Source organism: Pygocentrus nattereri, chromosome 2 (assembly GCF_015220715.1).
Source record: "Pygocentrus nattereri isolate fPygNat1 chromosome 2, fPygNat1.pri, whole genome shotgun sequence".
Lineage (NCBI taxonomy): Eukaryota > Metazoa > Chordata > Actinopteri > Characiformes > Serrasalmidae > Pygocentrus > Pygocentrus nattereri.
In genome coordinates, this window is record NC_051212.1 from 8,484,643 (window position 1) to 8,503,936 (window position 19,294).

At 44.4% G+C, this 19,294-nt stretch overlaps 1 pseudogene; it reads left to right on the forward strand.

The window, feature by feature from the left end:
* The first annotated feature begins 3,700 nt into the window (after nucleotides 1–3,700).
* LOC108412001 lies at nucleotides 3,701–18,048 on the forward strand (annotated as a pseudogene).
* Nucleotides 18,049–19,294: the final 1,246 nt, after the last annotated feature.

Sequence of the window (19,294 nt, forward strand, 5' to 3'; positions counted from 1 at the left end):
AGTGTTAGAAGACTAGCCATGCAGATACTGTTAGAGCTCCCTGCTGATGTTATGGTAACTTGGCACAACCTCACAGCCAGCCTTGCCAGGCAGTTTGGCGAGTGGAAGTGGCCCATGCACATCAGAGAAAAACTACATCAGAGAGAGAGCCAGCACAGAACGAAGCTGGGTCCACTAATTGCTGATGTAGAGAGTACGGTGGGGCTCACCTATGGAGAGTTCCCGACAGTGGCCCATGATAGTTGCGTTCCTACAGGTGATAAGGCCAATAAGGCTCCAGCAACAGTTGCGACTTCAGCCTGGGGGAGGATTTACGGTGGGTAAAGACATGGTGGTAATTATGGGAGAAGATTCAGGCTACAGCTAGGTCTGGAGTGACTGATGTGTTGGTGGTGTAGAAATAGGGTACACCATGTCAGTCAATGCTACTAGACCAGTGGGGAAATGAAAGCCAGACAGGGAAATCGGTGGCTGCTGCAGACTTTGGGTTAAATGAGGTGTGGATGAGAAGGAGCTCACTGATCTCACCGACACTGGCTCGTCAGTGTCCCCTTACATTGAGAGCGGTACATCGGCAGGTCACTGGCAGCTGAGAGGGAGGACACAGCTTCCGGTCCTGGTTGGAGGCCTGAGCTGAGTGCATAGCTCTTGTCTTTGCATGTAGCCCCCATTCTGGACTTTTTTGCACAAGGGCATGGTACAGCCATAGCCTCCGTCTGGCAATCCGATGGACGTGTCTGGGTTTGGTGGTTGCCAGGAGAACGGTACTTGTCTGACTGCATTGTGCCAAGTGTAAAGTTTGGTGGAGGGGGGATCATGGTGTGGGGTTATTTTTCAGGAGTTGGGCTCGGCCCCTTATTGCTTCAGTACCAAGACATTTTGGACAATTTCATGCTCCCAACTTTGTGGGAACAGTTTGGGGATGGCCCCTTCCTGTTCCAACATGACAGCACACCAGTGCACAAAGCAGGTCCATAAAGACATGGATGAGCCAGTTTGGTGTGGAAGAACTCAACTGGCCTGCACAGAGTCCTGACCTCAACCTGACAGAACACCTTTGGGATGAATTAGAGCGGAGATTGCGAGCCAGGCCTTCTCGTCCAACATCCGTGTCTGACCTCACAAATGCACTTTTCTGGTGAAAAAAAAATTCCTATAATTCCACACTCCTTAACCTTGTGGAAAGCCTTCCCAGAAGAGTTGAAGCTGTTATAGTTGCAAAGGGTGAGCTGACATCGTATTAAACCCTATGTATTAGGAATGGGATGTCACTCAAGTTCATGAAGCAGACAAGCTAATACTTTTGCGATATAGTGTATTTTAGAGCTGGCTTCATCCAACTGTAATTGCCAAAATGCAGAAGATGCATCCAGATTGGGTCACTGTACTCTTGCATCAAGCTGTTGTAGTCTGTTCCAGATCCACTTTCAACTATTAGAACAGTCCTTACTAGTCCTACACTTTTTCACATGCCACTAAACTTAGTATAGTAGCCTGTACGTCTTTTGGCACCACAAAGAACAACAGCCTGCGTACAGTATCTCTGTATGTCACCCAAGCTAGACTCACCAAGCTAGATCTCCTTTGGGAAGAACGGGAATATCCTGCAAAGCAATTGACTTTTATTCTGGCATTACGCAGTTTAGGTCTTGGTTTCAGTCCATTAAACATAGGCCTACTTTCTAAGATCACATTTAATGACCTCCAGAACCCAACTTGACCTGTACATTTGCAGTGGAATCCAGTCATTTTGCTCTTGTTCTTTTTGTGACATGTCTACATAAAATTATTCAAGATCATTAAATGAATTGCATGCACTTTTTCTTGTTGCCCATCATCCATTACAGTTGTTTCTATATGCTGTCTGTTCAGAAGGTCATGGAGGGCGTGTGATGTGTTGTTCAGGATAGCAGTGAGTTTATTGAGTGACTTCCTTTCAACCACCACTTAAAAACCATCTAGTGAGCATCATATCCCTAGACAAAGCCACGCCTTCTTCGTCAATTTGTTGAGCCTTTTTACATCTTCCCCTTCTTATGCTTCCTCCCCAGCAGACTGCTGCAAAGAAGACAGCACCTGCAACAAACTGGTAGAAGATCGCCAACATCTTGGTGCACACATTAAAGGACCTGAGCCTTCTCAGAAGGTAGATCACTCATCCCCCTTCCTGTACACAGCCTCTGTGTTGGCTCTCCAGTCCAGTTTGTTGACAAGCAGGACACCCAGATATTTGTAGGTGTCTACCAGCTCAACGTTCTGACCCATGATGGTAAGTCATCAGAAAATTTCTGAAAGTGACAGTGGTCCGACTTGGATTGGAAGTCCGTCATGAAGAGGAAGGGTGAGAGCACAGTTGAGGTGCTCCAATGCTGCTGACTGTATGGTCTGACAGGCAGGTTCCCAACCGCACATACTGGGGTCTTTCAGACAGATAATCCAAGACCCACCCAATCATGGACTTGTCCACCTGCATTTTCTTCATCTTCTCCCCCAGCATGAGAGGCTGGATGGTTTTAAGTGCACTTGAGAAGTCAAGGAAAGTGATTCTCACTATGGTGTTGTTCTGGTCCAAGTGGGAATGTGCCTTCAGCAGTAGATAAATAACAGCGTCATCCTGTTGATAACAACTGCAGGGGGTGCAGGAAAGAGCTGACATGAGGTCTGAGATGTGCCAACACTAGTCTCTCCAGGACTTTCATGACATGGGATTTAAGGGCCGCTGGTCTGTAGTCATTGAACCAGGAAGGATGTTTTCCACAGCACTGGCGCCTTTGTTTAAGGCTCTGGTTGAAGAGATGTTAGTATAAATATCTGTTATCTGTGTAATGATTTACAGAAGTGCACAGCAACTGAAAAGACTTTACCCGACTGAAAAATATGTTTTTTGTGAATTTAAAATTCATTCTGTGTCCATCCTTAATATAATGTAGGGATCTTTACAAAACAGGAATTTGAAGGTACCCTGCAGGAACTGTGCAGACATTAGTGTCATTTGTGCAGACAAATTCCTGCAGGATCCATATAATAATTAAAAAAAAACATACTAAATCAGTTTTAAAGTGAATTCATTAATGCATTTGAATAACTGAATTAAATGTCGAAATATATTTTGAGCATTTATTCTTATCTTTTCTCACTCCAACTACTCCAGAAAATTGATCACTGAAGAATTATCCAGAAGAGCAATCAGCTTTCTGTTTCTATTGATTTATTTTTTAAAAATAGAAAACTGTGAGGGAGATCCCTCACAGGTGAGTCTAGGCCCTTTTTAGGGGCACTCAGCACCCCTAACAGTGCTGATCTTAGAATCACCCCCGGATCCGAGTATTTCCCTGACAGCTGGACAGCAGGATTCCTTCAGGAATCCCACAGAAAAATGATAACTGGAAATTTTGTAGGAATAGATTCCTGAAGAAATATCCTCCACACCGTTCCTGCAGGTGTTCCCTCCACATTTCCCTGTTCCTGTCCTTTAAATAAGGGGGTATTATTGCTCCTAGGTGAACTGCCCCTGTGGAGGGTCTGCTCGTTAGGTTCCATTGCGGTCTATTGTATTGACTGTTCAACAAGCCAAGCGCAGGAGGCGGGGCTTGTCCCAATACGGGTGGGATTAAAAATAGCATTCGCAGTTGGTTCAGCCGCGCTCAATGAAGCCCCTTTTGACCAGCAGGTGGCGCTCTGCTTCTCCAGCCCCCAGTGAGGTCAGCTCGCACGGGTCGCCCACGTGACTCCACCGTGTTGTTGGAGGAAGAGAAAGAGGAGGAAGAGCAGCTGCTCTGCGCTGAAGGTAAAGACGCTCTCTGGCAGTCTAACGCTGTTTTCATGTCCAGTGTCAGTTAGAGAAACTCGCCTCTTCAGTTCTGGGTTACAAAAGCTTTAAGGCGCAGAAGCAGCTCAGAGACTCAGCTGGACAGAGCAGGGCAGAGCAGGGCAGAGCAGGGCAGGGCAGAGCTGGACAGAGCAGGGCAGGGCAGGGCAGGGCAGGGCAGACCAGACCAGGGCAGGGCAGGGCAGGGCAGGGCAGGGCAGGGCAGGGCAGGGCAGACCAGGGCAGGGCAGGGCAGGCTCATTTTGGCTGTGGTGCCTGTATGGACCCCTCCTTCATGCTCTGTTTACTGTTTGTAGTAAAAATACTTAAAAACCTTACATCATTATGCAGAAATGTTGGTGGAGTACCCCTTTAATATCTCTCTTCTGTGACTAATACAGTACAGCATGAAAGTTTTAGGCTTCTAAGCAGTGAGTTTATTAGATTAGATTAGATTAAGTGACCCTTATTAGTCCCACAAACGGGGAAATTTTACCTCTGCATTGAACCCATCCATGCAGTGAAACACCACATACACTCTAGTGAGCACCACACACACTAGGGGGCAGTGAGCACGCCTGCCCGGAGCGGTGGGCAGCCCAATCCGCAGCGCCAGGGGAGCAGTTGGGGGTTAGGTGTCTTGCTCAAGAACACCTCAGTCATGTGCTGTCGGCTCTGGGGATCGAACCGGGGACCTTTCATTCACGAGGCTGGTTCCCTAACCTCCAGCCCACGACTGCCCCGTAGCACAATATAGATTAGAATAAAGTCGTATTCATAATTCAAATAAACATAAAAACAATAAACAGTAACAAGAATTTCTCGGGTCCATATTTTTCCTTGACACCTTCACAGCCGCCACAGAGACTCGTTAATATCATCAATCACATCATGAGCTCAATTTACTGAGCACTGATTGGCTTTTTAACTACATATAATACTGGACTTCCTCGAGGAGAGGCTTGGAAATGGGTAAACACACACACAAATACACTAACATCCAGAAAGTCACTATATATATATATATGTATATATATATATATATATTCATTCTGTAAGTGTTATTTATTCAAATATTAACACTTTTCTCAGCAAATAAACTACACAAATAAATAGATTTTGAAAATGTGTCTTGGGTGCCCAAGACTTTCGCACAGTACTGTATGTCTGTGATTATATCCTTAAAGTCTTTAGTTCCTTATAATATAAGCCTGTAACTTGTCAGTCATAATTCATTCTGAATCATCTGAAAATTAAGACAGATTCTGATGCAGCATACATTAGAAGGGGGTCTAAACGTATTATAGTATAATGGCATTATTTTTGGACTAATAAAACAGCCCGCTGTCCATAGTATTAAGTGACTCTTATTAGTCCCATAATCGGGACGTTTCACCCCCGAATTTAACCCATCCGTGCAGTGAAACACCACATACACTCTAGTGAGCGCACACACTAGGGGGCAGTGAGCACACTTGCCCAGGGTGGTGGGCAGCCCAATCCACAGCGCCTGGGGAGCAGTTGGGAATTAGGCGTCTTGCTCAAGGACACCTCAGTCATGTGCTGTTGGTTCTGGGGATAGTAGTTTCAAACTGAACTACTCATCACCATCGGAAATAAATGAATATACACCTCTGTAGATATCAAATACATAGATTAATTTACAGTTTAAAGTTAAAATATAATAAAATATAAATAAATATAATATTTTAGAGTAAAATAAAATTTTCATAGATTGCAGTTTATACCTACAAGGTGGACCGACAAGGTAGGAGTGTCTAACAGAGTGGACAGTGAGTGGACACAGTGTTTAAACACTCCAGCAGCACTGCTGCGTCTGATCCACTCAGACCAGCACAACACACACTAACACACCACCACCACATCAGTGTTACTGCAGTGCTGAGAATAATCCACCACTCTAATAGTACCTGCTCTGTAAGGGTCCATGGGGGTCCTGACCACTGAAGAACAGGGTAAAAGGGGGTAACAAAGTATCAGAGAAACAGATGGACTACAGTCTGAAACTGTAGAACTACAGAGTGCAGCTATACAGTAAGTGAAGCTGATAAGATGGACAATGAGTGTAGAAACAAGGAGGTGGTCATGATTTTATGCCTGATCTGTGTATATATACATATTTACAGCATTTGGCTGACGCTCTTATCCAGAGCGACTTACAATTTGATCATTTTACACAGGTAGGCGTAGGTGGTGTTGGGAGTCTTGCCCAAGGACTCTTATTGTTATACTGTAGCGTGTTTGCCCAGGTGGGGGATTGAACCCCAGTCTACAGTGTAGAAGGCAGAGGTGTTAACCACTACACTAACCACCATAAATATGTAAAACGTTTTCTATTTTCTCCTCCAGAAATGAATGACCATTACACAGTGTAAACTTATCTCCGCATGCACATCATGAGAGGACAACACGGCTGCTGAAGAATGGAAGAGATCAGAATATGAGAATATGGCATCTAGAAGAAGCTCCAGAACTCGGCGAACGTTCTCTGGTTCTGTCCTCACTAACGCGTTTCGCAGACGAACACAGATAAATCAGAACGATAAAAGCCAAAAGAGAACTCACCGCTGCTCAGACTGCGGGAGGAGTTTCGCTCGACAGGCCCATCTCCAACGACACCAGCTCATCCACACCGGAGAGAAACCGCATTGCTGTTCAGAATGTGGGAAGACGTTTAATCAGCTCTGTAACCTCCAAACACACCAGCGCATTCACACCGGAGAGAAGCCGTATTGCTGCCCAGAGTGCGGCAGGAGTTTTACCCAACAGAACTTTCTCCAAAGACACCAGCTCATCCACACAGGAGAGAAACCGTATTGTTGCCCAGAGTGCGGAAAGAGGTTTAATCAACAGACGAATCTCCAGAACCACCAGCGCATTCACACGGGAGAGAAGCCATATCCCTGTTCGGAGTGTGGGAAGACCTTTACTCGACAGAGCGAACTCCAGCGCCACCAGCTCATTCACACAGGAGAGAAGCCGTACTGCTGCTCAGAGTGCGGGAAGGGCTTTACTCAGCAGAGCACACTCCGAAATCACCAGCTCGTTCACACCGGAGAGAAGCCGTACTGCTGCTCGGAGTGCGGGAAGAGTTTTACTCGGCGGAGTTATCTCCAGCTGCACCAGCACATTCACACAGGAGTTAAACCGTATCACTGCACCGAGTGTGGGAAGAGCTTCACCCGACATGACTATCTCATAGGACACCAGCGCGTTCACACTGGTGAAAAGCTGCCTCACTGTTCAAAGTGAGGAAGGAGGTGCAGCTATTCAGTAGGGATGCACTGATCAGGAATATTTTATGACCAATTCCTGTTTCTTTACAGCCGAATTGGATTTTTATGAGCGTTTTTTCATCTGAAGCTCACACTGCGTGGGGTTAAATGATCTCCTGCAACACCCAAGTAGATTTCCAACTGTCAAAGTCACAATATAAACGTTTTAAATGGGCCAAACATGAAGTTACTAGGATCACTCTGAAAAGCAGCTCCCTTTCGAGGAGTAGCGATTTATTTCTCATGTTTCCAAGAGTTCAGATGTAACAGATTTCTTTTATTATTTAATTTATTTGAAGAACCATGAAGCTGATCGTGTTGGGTAGGTCGGAGAAAGAGTCCCTTAACCTCATGTTCTCCGGGGTATGTTTTGGTTTGTCCATCTGATTTTTCATGACCACATCATAAGGGAAATTCTTCAGTAACTCCATGAAATAAATGTACATTTTTATTTTATTAATGTCTGTTTTTTTGTAAAAGCTGCTCTCAAATTAACAGAACGTGTTTTATGATCTCACATATCGCTATACGCTTACAATTTACTGCGGAAAGCCAAAAATCTCCAACGCTCTTTGTTTTATTTAATAAAAATCAGTTTTACAGAGCAGATCACAAGAGACGCCGTCTGATTCCACCAGATTTGGGGGAAAATGGGTCGACTTTCAGTAGAAAAACAAACTGAGTTCAGCTTCTTCTATTATAAGGGTTTAAAATGACATCACCGTCTATTAGACTTGGGAGAAGAGTTACTGCCCAATTTGGGGCCTTGTGTCAGTTAGGGCCTATGTTGGCGGCCCACACTAAGCCTTTATATCAGGAGGGCAGGGGCATGTTTGCTGGGGTATAACAGCAAAGGGGCACGTTTTCTTTATGAAGGGTTTGGTCTCAGTGGTGTTAGTTAGTAAGCAACATCATGCTATGGTCTAAATTGTTGCTTCCAGAATTAAATAAATATGTAGCAGTTGAGTATTTTTTAATAAAATGCTTTTTACTTTAATCTTACGTGCGTAGACCCTTGTAGTACTTAAATACAAGAACATTAATAATATTAAGAAACAAAATATATATACACACACACACAATACACTATATAGACAAAAGTTCTGGAATTTTAGCCACAAAGCAGTAAATCAGTGAAAAGTTGTGGCCCTCACTCATAAAGGAGACCATAACCTGCCTGAGTGCCAACTGTAAAGTTTGGTGAAAAGGGATGATGCTATAGGGATGTTTTTCAGGGGTGGGCCTAAAACCCTTAGTTCCAGTGAAGGGAAATCTTAATGCTTCAGTACCAAGGCATGTTGGACCACTCTATGCTTCTAGCTAACTTCGGGAACCATTTGGGGAAGAACCTTCTGTTCCAGCATGACTGAGCCCCAGTGCACAAAGCAAAGTCCATAAAGGCCTGACTGGGTGAGTTTGGTGTGGAGGAACTTGACCAGCCCTCATAGAGCCCTGACCTCAACCCCATCCAAAACCTCTGTGATGAACTAGAACAGACTGTGAGCCAGGCCCTCTTGTCCAACATCAGTGTCTAACCTCACATTAACCTCACACTGACCTGCATGAATGGGCAAAAATTCCCACAGACCCTCTGCAAAATCGTGTAGAAAGCTTCCCAGAACAGTGGAAGCTGTTAGAGCTGAAAAGGGGGGACCAACTCCATATTAATGCCTGTGGATTTAGAACGGATCGTCATAAAATGTTCTGTAGGTGTCCCAATACTTTTGTCCATATAGAGTATAAGCCCAAAGTCCTACCAGGAGGTGGCGGTAATGCACCTATAGGTGCCAACAGCCAGTAAACCCAAGAAGAAGATGATCAGCCATCCCACCACTCCCTTCTCCGTGTTTTTTTTTTTTTGAGGGAGAGACAAAGAAGCAATACTGTGGAAAGTGGGGGGCTGTTTAACACTCAGATTTTTTTGTTTTGTGTTTATTATTATTATTGTTGTTTTCATTTATTGAGACTCATGGAAGTGGCTGGAGAGAAGTTTGCTTTGTGAAAAGTGGGATGCAAAATATGTGAGCCAACCAGCACAGAGGCAGGATTCATCCAGACCTGGCTCAGTAGGTTAATGTGAGCTCTTAACTCTTGCTATGGAAAAGAAATAGATGTGAATGCAATTATCAAATGCACTTAAAATATATGACACTGGCCACGAATGTTTTGGGTAAAGTAGTAATTGGAGTACATTTTTAAATAAAACTGTTTATTTGAAATGTATGTCCAAAATGTCCATGTATTTATTTTCCATATGTATCACTATATTTGTAGGGTTTTACAGTGTTTGTGATGTTTTATTTAGTAATTGCATGATAAATACTTAGAACTCAAATAGTCTTTTGTGTATTTATTATGCTCTTCGTTGTCATGTTACAGTGTACAGAGAAATCCTGTAGGATCTACACAGATCAGGCATAACATTGTCTGATCACCTCCTTGTTTCTGCACTCACTGTCCATCTTATCAGCTCCACTTACTGTATAGCTGCACTTTATAGTTCTACAGTTACAGACTGTAGTCCATCTGTTTCTCTGATACTCTGTTACCCTGTTCTTCAGTGGTCAGGACCCCCATGGACCCTCACAGAGCAGGTACTATTTGGGTGGTGGATCATTCTCAGCACTGCAGTAACACTGACGTGGTGGTGGTGTGTTAGTGCATGTTGTGCTGGTCTGAGTGGATCAGACATAGCAGTGCTGCTGGAGTATATAAACACCTCAGTGTCTCTGCTGGACTGAGAATAGTCCACCAACCAAAAATATCCAGCCAACAGCGTCCTGTGACCACTGATGAAGGACTAGAGGATGACCAACACAAACTGTGCAGCAGCAGATGAGCTGTCGTCTCTGACTTTACATCTACAAGGTGGACGGACAAGGTAGGAGTGTCTAATAGAGTGGACAGTGAATGGACACAGTGTTTAAAGACTCTAGCAGCACTGCTGTGTCTGTTCCACTCATACCAGCACGTCAGCATTACTGCAGTGCTGAGAATGATCCACCACCCAAATAGTACCTGCTCTGTGAGAGTCCATGGGGGTCCTGACCACTGAAGAACAGGGTAAAAGGGGGTAACAAAGTATCAGAGAAACAGATGGACTACAGTAGAACCATAGAAACAATAATGTCTTAACGTTATGCTTGATTGGTGTATGTCTTGCAGAAGAGAATGTCTTGGAGCTGGAACTAGGCTGATCATGTCTCAGCTCTCAATGGGTGATATGGCCTGATGCAAAACAGCCAAATTAAAGAAGACAATACACTGCGAATACGACTAATTAAAATAAATAAATTAATTAAAAAATCACTGTGTTTGCTTCCATATCCACTCCAGTGTTTGGGCGGTTCACAAGATATCCTAAATTTGTTATTAATTTAACTGATAGATACAGCCTGACTGTTAGAGTTCATAAAAGTGTTCTTGCATTTCACGCTGTTTTTAATATATCTTTACTCTTTTACCTCTCCAGAAAAGCGTACTATCCCATCACAAGCAGGCGAATTTAGGTTGGAGAATATGGCGTCAACAGAGAGCTCTGCTGCCCAGCAGACGTCCTCCGATCCCGTCTTCACTAATGCATCTCACAGCCAGACAAAGAAAAAAACAGGCAAGAGCAGAACTCAACACGATCCCCAACCACACCAGCTCGTTCACACAGGAGAGAAACCTTATTCCTGCTCGGAGTGCGGGAGGAGTTTTACTCTGCAGAGATACCTGCAAACACACCAGCGCATTCACACAGGAGAAAAACCGTATCACTGCACAGACTGCGGGAAGAGTTTTACCAGACTGAGTAGCCTCACGCTCCACCAGAGCACCCACAAAGCAGAGAAACCGTACTCCTGCTCAGACTGTGGGAAGAGTTTTATTCAACCGAGTTACCTTCAACAACATATGCGCGTTCACACAGGAGAGAAGCCGTACTGCTGCTCAGAGTGTGGGATGCGGTTTAATCTCCAGAGAACTCTCCAACTGCACCTGCACATTCACACAGGAGCAAAGCCGTATCAGTGCTCAGAGTGCGGGAAGAGCTTTAGGAACAACAGTAACCTTAAAGCTCACCAGCGCATCCACACCGGAGAGAAACCGTATTCCTGTGCGGACTGCGGGAAGAGGTTTAATCAACAGAGCAATCTCCAAACACACCAGCGCATCCACACTGGAGAAAAGCCGTATTCCTGCTCGGAGTGCGGGAAGAGCTTTAACCTACACAGCACTCTCTTAGTACATCAGCGCATTCACACAGGAGACAAGCCGTATTTCTGCTCAGAGTGCGGGAAGAACTTTAGCGGTAACCTCATAAGACACCAGCGCATTCACACTGGAGAGAAGCCGTACCGGTGCCCAGAGTGTGGGATGCGTTTTAGAGACAGAGGTAACCTTAAAACACACCAGCATATTCACTCAAGAGAGAAGCTGTTTCAGTGCTCAGAGTGTGGGAAGAGTTTTAGACAAAGAGCTAACCTTACGAGACACCAGCGCATTCACAAAGGACAGAAACTGTGTTAACGCTCAGACTGTGGAACACGTTTCAGGCAGTAATTTGAAGACACCCAAGTGCAACAGGAAAGTGGGCATCTGCGCGAGTTTGTCAAATCAAAAAAACTTCACTTTCATGATCAATTTTGTTCATCTTAACTTCAGTGATGTATCCTGTATTTCTTTGATTTTGATAGCTTCTAGTGAAGGCCATTGTCTGTACCTTGAGAAAAAGAGGTCCTGACATGATTTCATTTGTGAGCATTGTATTTGGGTTGTGCGGTTATCATGCATATATGTAACCATTTCCATAATCACTGCACTTTAAACTCCGTAGCATATTTTGACCCTTGTTATTTAAGAATAAAGCATGAAGCAGAATGGCATGTCCTTTTACAGTCTGGAAAGGAATTTCTCAAACTTATGCACATTAAAGTAAAACAAACAGGACCCTTTCACCTGTTAATGTACAACTTTGGCTCCAAATGTCTAGGAAATGGCCAATTTTATTTTGGTATAGAAACATGATCCTGTGATATTCAGGCCTCATCAAATGCCTCAAGATGCCACTGAAAGCAGCAGGAACTTTAAGCAAATGCCAGTGCACATGTGCTGTATCCTGCCACCATAGCCCATTGTGTTCTACTATGGCTTTAAATATTTCGGTGAATATTTTTCAAAGACACTGGTTAAGTTTCTTGATTTGTCCAGTGATGCACTCTCCAGCATTGTGGTAGAGTTGTTGCTTGGTGATTTTGGTTTGTGTGGCTGTGGTGTTAATGCAGATTTCTTGCCAGTTGATGTTACAGATGTGCAAGAGCATGATCAGTGTCCCCTCAATCATCCTTTTAGTAGTACTGGCAATTATTGAGAACCATTTGTCTCTGTGTTTGCACACTGTGAAATTAGACCTCTGCATTTAACCCATCCGTGCAGTGAAACACCCACATACATGCACACTAGTGAACACACACACTAGGGGGCAGTGAGCACACTTGCCCGGAGCGGTGGGCAGCCCTATCCACGGCACCCGGGGAGCAATTGGAGGTTAAGTGCCTTGCTCAAGGGCACTTCAGTCATGGACTGTCAGCCAAGGGGATCGAACCAGCAACCTAATGACTGCCCCTTTAGGCCAGGGGTCTGCAACATGCGGCACCACAGCAGAGTTAGATTTTTAGGCAAAGAGAAAGATTTAAGATGAACATGGAGAATTTGAAGACAAACAGACTTAATTGCATTCATAAGCAATTTATTCGGCTGGTTTCCTGATACCTTTAATCTGCAACGAGAAACTGTCAAACGCTAAAAAGTTGCGAGGTTGAAGTCATTTTCTCGTTCGCCAGCTTCTTGTTCAGATTCTCTAGTCTATTTAGGGTCAAATCTGGCAAATGCAAAGTCGATTGTTAAGAGACATTTCAGAAGAAATTATTCCACTTTTGAGGAAAGTTTTCCTGCCAGAGATGTAAGAAAAGTGGTTATAGCTTAGCTAAAGCTTAAAGCAGAGCAAAGTATGTCTGCATTTTCAATTGCAGCAGTGTCATTGTGAAGCTATTGAACTGTATCGAATTCATCTACTCTCTGCATCATCTTTTCCTTTCTGATCTTATAAATCTTAACAGCAACACACTGCCTTTAACAGCCAGTGGCAAGTAGGCCATCTCTTTACCTGTTCATGAGATACTTCTCCACCAATCCAAATGAAGGGCGCCTTGCCACACCCTACCATCTGATCAACATTCTAGTTCCTCCATATCCCACTGGCTCACTGGCTCTCTACATTGAGAGAACGTATAGGTCCTTTCACATGTGATTACTTCTATGCTCTAACATGTGGTCCTTTTGTTGTGTCAGTTGCATTGTCTTACAGTTGTATGTCCTTTGATGTTTTATCTGCATTGTTCCTCCTGAGGTGAGAACAACTTCACTCTTCACTGGGGTCTCCCCTGACCCTCAACCTCCTTCACCTTCTTCCCCAACCTTTTGATTGTCACCTACTTCCCTTGCCTCTTTGCTTCTTCCCCTGACCCCTAGTATGTCTACTTAAACCATGTCAGACCATGTATTCGTTAGACTGATCCACTCAGACCAGCACTAACACACCACCACCTCGTCAGTGTTACTGCAGTGCTGAGAATGATCCGCCACCCAAATAGTACCTGCTCTGTGAGGGTCCATGGGGGACCTGACCACCGAAGAACGGTACAAGGGGCTAACAAAGTATCAGAGAAACAGATGGACTACAGTCTGTAACTGTAGAGCTACAAAGTGCAGCTATACAGTAAGTGGAGCTGATAAAGTGGACAAAGAGTGTAGAAACAAGGAGGTGGTCATGATGTAATGCCTGATCAGTGTATATACATTCGTATCTGAACAGAATATGATGGGACAGATGTAGTAGCCTTGTTTTAGGATGGAAGAGACATGCCAGCCCCCAGTCTTTACCAGAAGGTGGTGGTAATGCACCAAATCATTGTTTGCCCACCGCCATCAGACCCGAGGAGAAGAAGAAGCTCAGCAGTCCCTGCTCAGTGTTGTTTGAGGGAGAGACAAAGGAGCGGTACTGTAGGAAGTAGGGAGCTGTTCAACACTTACTCACATTGCTGGTTTTGTGCTTTTCATTGATGCTCATAGAAATGGCTGGAAAGATGTTTGCTTGTTTGAAAAGTGGGAAGCCAACCAACAAAGAACCAGCCTTCATCCAGACCTTGCTGACTAGGGTTGTCAGCTGTTTTGCTTGCTTTTACTGTATACTCATGTTTTCCTAGCTGACTTAGACTGATTAAGAGCATTTTGTGATGTTCTATTTAGATTTTGCATGATAAATATACAAAAATCTATTGAAGGATCCATATTTACTTTGATAGCTAATACTGTCAGTGGAGATTTAAAGTGCTGTTATGCTTCCAAGCTAACTTTGCCAGGGGGATTATTGTGTTTCTCCTTTCTTTTGTGTGTTTATTAAGTGCTTCATTATCAGGTTACACTGGATAGAAAGATTCTGTTGGATGTAGTGCACACCTGCAGCAGATCGCAAGAACCAACATCAAAACTAGGCAAACAGAGACCATATGGTGTGTGCATTATAAACTCATAAAAATGTGGGCAGTTATACAGATACAGTACGAATGTGCAGCACTATTGGGAACCCGAAAGCCTGGAGTTTCAGAAATACCCTGAAAGCTGTATCCGTGATCTGGTACTCGCTCTCTAGTCAGCATATAGACACTGAATGGACAGTGATGGGGTTTGTAGGGTAGAGCATGAAATATTTTTTTCAAACCTGATGGGACTTGAATGCTCACAGCAAATTTGGTTTGGACTAGGGGTTGGGCAGAGTAACATTAATAACATATACTGTGGTATTTAATTAACACCAGTATTTTAAAAAAATGATGGTATTTCAGTCTTATGATAAATTTGAATGGCCAAATAAACACATTCCATTCTCGGCACACACAAAACCCCACTATCTCACCAGTACAACCCAACATAACACAACATAAACAGTACATAAACATATATTCAACTATCAACAACATTGTTAGCAATGTAACAACAGCAAATATTGCCCTTCCTCACCAGGAGTGTACAGCTTCCAGAGAGCCTCTTTGCATGGCCGCACCTCCTGAGCCTCTATGGTAGCACAGCCTGTGGTAGACGCCAAATAGTCCCACCCCCAATGGGCAGTCATTCTTTTGACCTACACAGTTCGAGCAAAGTCCTTGGGGTATGCAGAGTCCTGGCCACAACAAGTGGTGCGGGGTAGGGGTGCCCACTCTTTGGTAGCAGGCCCTCCCCAGTCTTCTCTCGGGGCCATGCCCTTGGCACAGCTGCTTCTTAGCACAGTTCACACCAGGTGTGCTGCCCCCTCTGACCATGGCTTGCAGCTGAACACCAACTCTGTGAGCAGAGAGACTGGGCATGGCGAAACTCCTCGTAGCTCACAGTGTTAAGTCTGGGACTACTAAGGGCGACAGCAGCAATGGCACTCCTCTCAGCCATCTTCCACGTTCTCTGTCAGCCACTGTGTTGTCCATGCTAGTAAGGGTGCTGCTTGTGTGCACTGGAGCCCAGTTTCCTTGCCTTAGCTCTGCCACTAGCCGCCTCAGGACTTCTTGAATGCTGGGCATGCCTACCGAACCACTGTGCTCAGCCCTGCCACCAGTATGCTTGTCCTCTCCACCTCTAGTCTCCATTCTTCCAGGAGTAGTTTCCTGACTGACTGCACAGCCATCGCCTTCCCAAACCACTGATGGAGAGCCATGGTCAATACTGTTAGTTCATCGTGTTGCTCTGTTGGCAGGTTCACAAGCACTTGTAGTGCTTTTTCCTCCAGGGCCTGAGACAGCTGTATCATGGTGATGGACACTGTCCAGCTGTGATGCCAGGACAGTCAATTACAGCTGCACAGAGTACGCCTCCCAGGCTATCCCACTTCTGACACCACTGTGGTGTTGGCGTAGAGGAAGATTTGTGAAACATGGGCTTTTACTGAACAGCAAGGAAAATCATACTTTTGCATTTGTTACAACCAAAAATTTCAAAACTTACACCGTATCACAGATGTCCAGTTTTGCTGTTCAGTGTTAGTCCATTGTTCCGAGAACACCAGCAGCTACTTTATTTGATAAGAACATCTTGATGCTTTCAGCAGTGTGCTAGGGGTTCTCAGCTTGCTGTGGAATAAATTTCTTTTCCAGAGGGCATTGAATGATGTATACAAAATTTTTTGCACCTAGCATTTTTGCACTTCACATAATTTTTTGCATTCATGATGTATGTAATTTAAAACCAATTACCAACTCTAGATGATATTTTATATCCTCAAACTTGCACTTATCCTCCACCATGTCTTTCATTGCTTTTGTGGCAAACATACTTCCTTCTGTTACTTCCAAAGCTGAGACTGATAACTGTGAGGTGCGGTTGCCAACAATTGATATACTTTTTCTTTGTATTTTACGGTATTAATAGTTTTTCTTTTCCTGCTCCAGGAAAGTACAATATCCTGCTGCAAACCAGGAGGAAATTCACAATCAGAAGAAATAAAATTGAAGAATATGGCATCTACAAAGAGCTCCACTGCCCAGCAAACGTCCTCTGATCCCATCTTCACTAACGCATCTCACAGCCAGACAAAGAAAAAAACAGACAAGAACGAAACTCAATATGATCAACGTGATCCCCAACTACACCAACTCATTCACTCAGGAGAGAAACCTTATTCCTGTTCGGAGTGCGGGAGGAGTTTTACTCTGCAGAGATACCTACAAACACACCAGCGCATTCACACAGGAGAAAAACCGTATCACTGCACAGACTGCGGGAAGAGTTTTACCAGACTGAGTAGCCTCACACTCCACAAACGCAGTCATGCAACAGAGAAACCGTTTTGCTGCTCAGACTGTGGAATGGGTTTTAATCAACAAAGTCAGCTTCAACAACACAAGCGCATTCACACAGGAGAGAAGCCGTACTGCTGCTCAGAGTGTGGAAAAAGGTTTACCCAACAGAGTACTCTCCAACTGCACCTGCACATTCACACAGGAGCAAAGCCGTATCAGTGCTCAGAGTGCGGGAAGAGTTTTAGAGATAGGGGTAACCTAAAAACACACCAGCGCATCCACACCGGAGAGAAACCGTATTCCTGTGCGGACTGCGGGAAGAGGTTTAATCAACAGAGCAATCTCCAAACACACCAGCGCATCCACACTGGAGAAAAGCCGTATTCCTGCTCGGAGTGCGGGAAGAGCTTTAACCTACACAGCACTCTCTTAGTACATCAGCGCATTCACACAGGAGACAAGCCGTATTTCTGCTCAGAGTGCGGGAAGAATTTTAGCGGTAACCTCATAAGACACCAGCGCATTCACACTGGAGAGAAGCCGTACCGGTGCCCAGAGTGTGGGATGCGTTTTAGACACAGAACCAACCTTAAAACACACCAGCACATTCACTCAAGAGAGAAGCTGTTTCAGTGCTCAGAGTGTGGGAAGAGTTTTAAACAAAGAGCTAACCTTACGAGACACCAGCGCATTCACAAAAGGATGCGGAATGAGCTGCAGGCAGTCGAGTAATGCCGTACTGTTACAAAGAGAGGTCATGAGTTTTTCCCATTTGTGAGAATTGTGTTTTTCTTTTATCATTTACATAAAGACTGCATGTAAAACTAAACATGTTAAAATATGTTTGCCTTTGTTTTTCAAGATTAATGCATGCAATAGAATATAAGTTCTCAAACTTCTACTTAGAGCTGTGTACTCAAGTGTACTCAAGATTACTACCTGGCCACAATTAACGGTCTCGGATTTGAATCATTGAATCATCACTCCTCCTCGTCTCAGTCTTGGGGTAAGGTGGACTCGGATGTTGTTCTCGAGAACATCTGAGTGCAACGCCTCTGTGTGAGGTGAGGTGACTGGACTTTTTTCTGTCATAAATAAATATCAACAAAACCTTCAAGCAGAATAAAACAGTCCTTTCATTGATCTTTCCATGAGGCTTAATTGAGTATTATTGGTTTGTTGATATTCGTTGGTTCCAAGATTCACACATCTCCTGAGGGCAGATCAGAATTTTATGACTATGTTATCGTTTGATAATAAAATGAAAGTATGTGTGATTTTTGCAGAAGAAGGAACAGAGAATAACCTCACCATCATTTGCTTCCAAAGTTAGACTAAGACTACAACATATGACATTACAGAATAGATTATACTAATATTATTTAGCAATATTATTAATGTATAGTGGATCAGAGTGAATGCAAAATGAACCCCTTTCTTCATTTTTTTGAGATGCTGAAAAGCTTAGTCTGGTCTCGATCTTTATTCGAATTAGGCCAGAAACATCCTCAACGCAAGGATGTGAATGCAAATGTGAACACTCGGGCAACGCATTGCAAATGCTTGGCCCTTCTGTACGAACTCACCACGTGTTCTTACGTTGCTGTCGAGGTTATAACACCCAGTAATGAAGGGGGTGATAGAGTATAGCTCAAGGATCTACTGTTGTTCCAGCAGCTTCAACGGCTAAACCTGAACAGTAGTGAAGAGTGCGCTGCTTTACCTCTTCTGTTGGACTGGAAATCTTCAGCCATCTTTGCGTGAGGCTTAAGTGGTCATCTGTTATGGCAGTTGAGAAAGCACTTTGGCGGTACAAGACCCCTTGGTAAGGCTTGGCTGTCGTTATAGCGCCCCTTGCTGTGACGCTCAGAATGCAGCTTGCGCTTGCGTCGCATTATGAAATGTGTTGTGATACATTTTTAACGCAACTACGTGTGAACCCCCGTCTGCGTAGCCTGAAGCGTCTGTGTTCGCGTCCTTGCGTGGAGTATGTTTTGGGCCTTAGAATTCAGAACCATCAGCCAACTATGTTTTGTACACAGAGGAATTAGACCTCCGCATTAAACCCATCTGTGCAGTGAAACACTCACATACATGCACACTAGTGAACACAGTGAGCACACTTGCCCGGAGCCGTGGCCAGCCCTATCCACAGCACCCGGGGAGCAATTGGGGTTAGGTGCCTTGCTCAAGGGCACTTCAGTCATGAACTGTCAGCTGAGGGGATCGAACCGTTGACCTTCCGGTCACAAGGCTGGGTCCCTAACCTCCAGCCCACAACTGCCTTCCAATTTGGAATCAGCTACTGCTAATTCTTGCTCTTGACTCAGACTCAATGTGTCCAGGTCTTGCCTTGATTCATC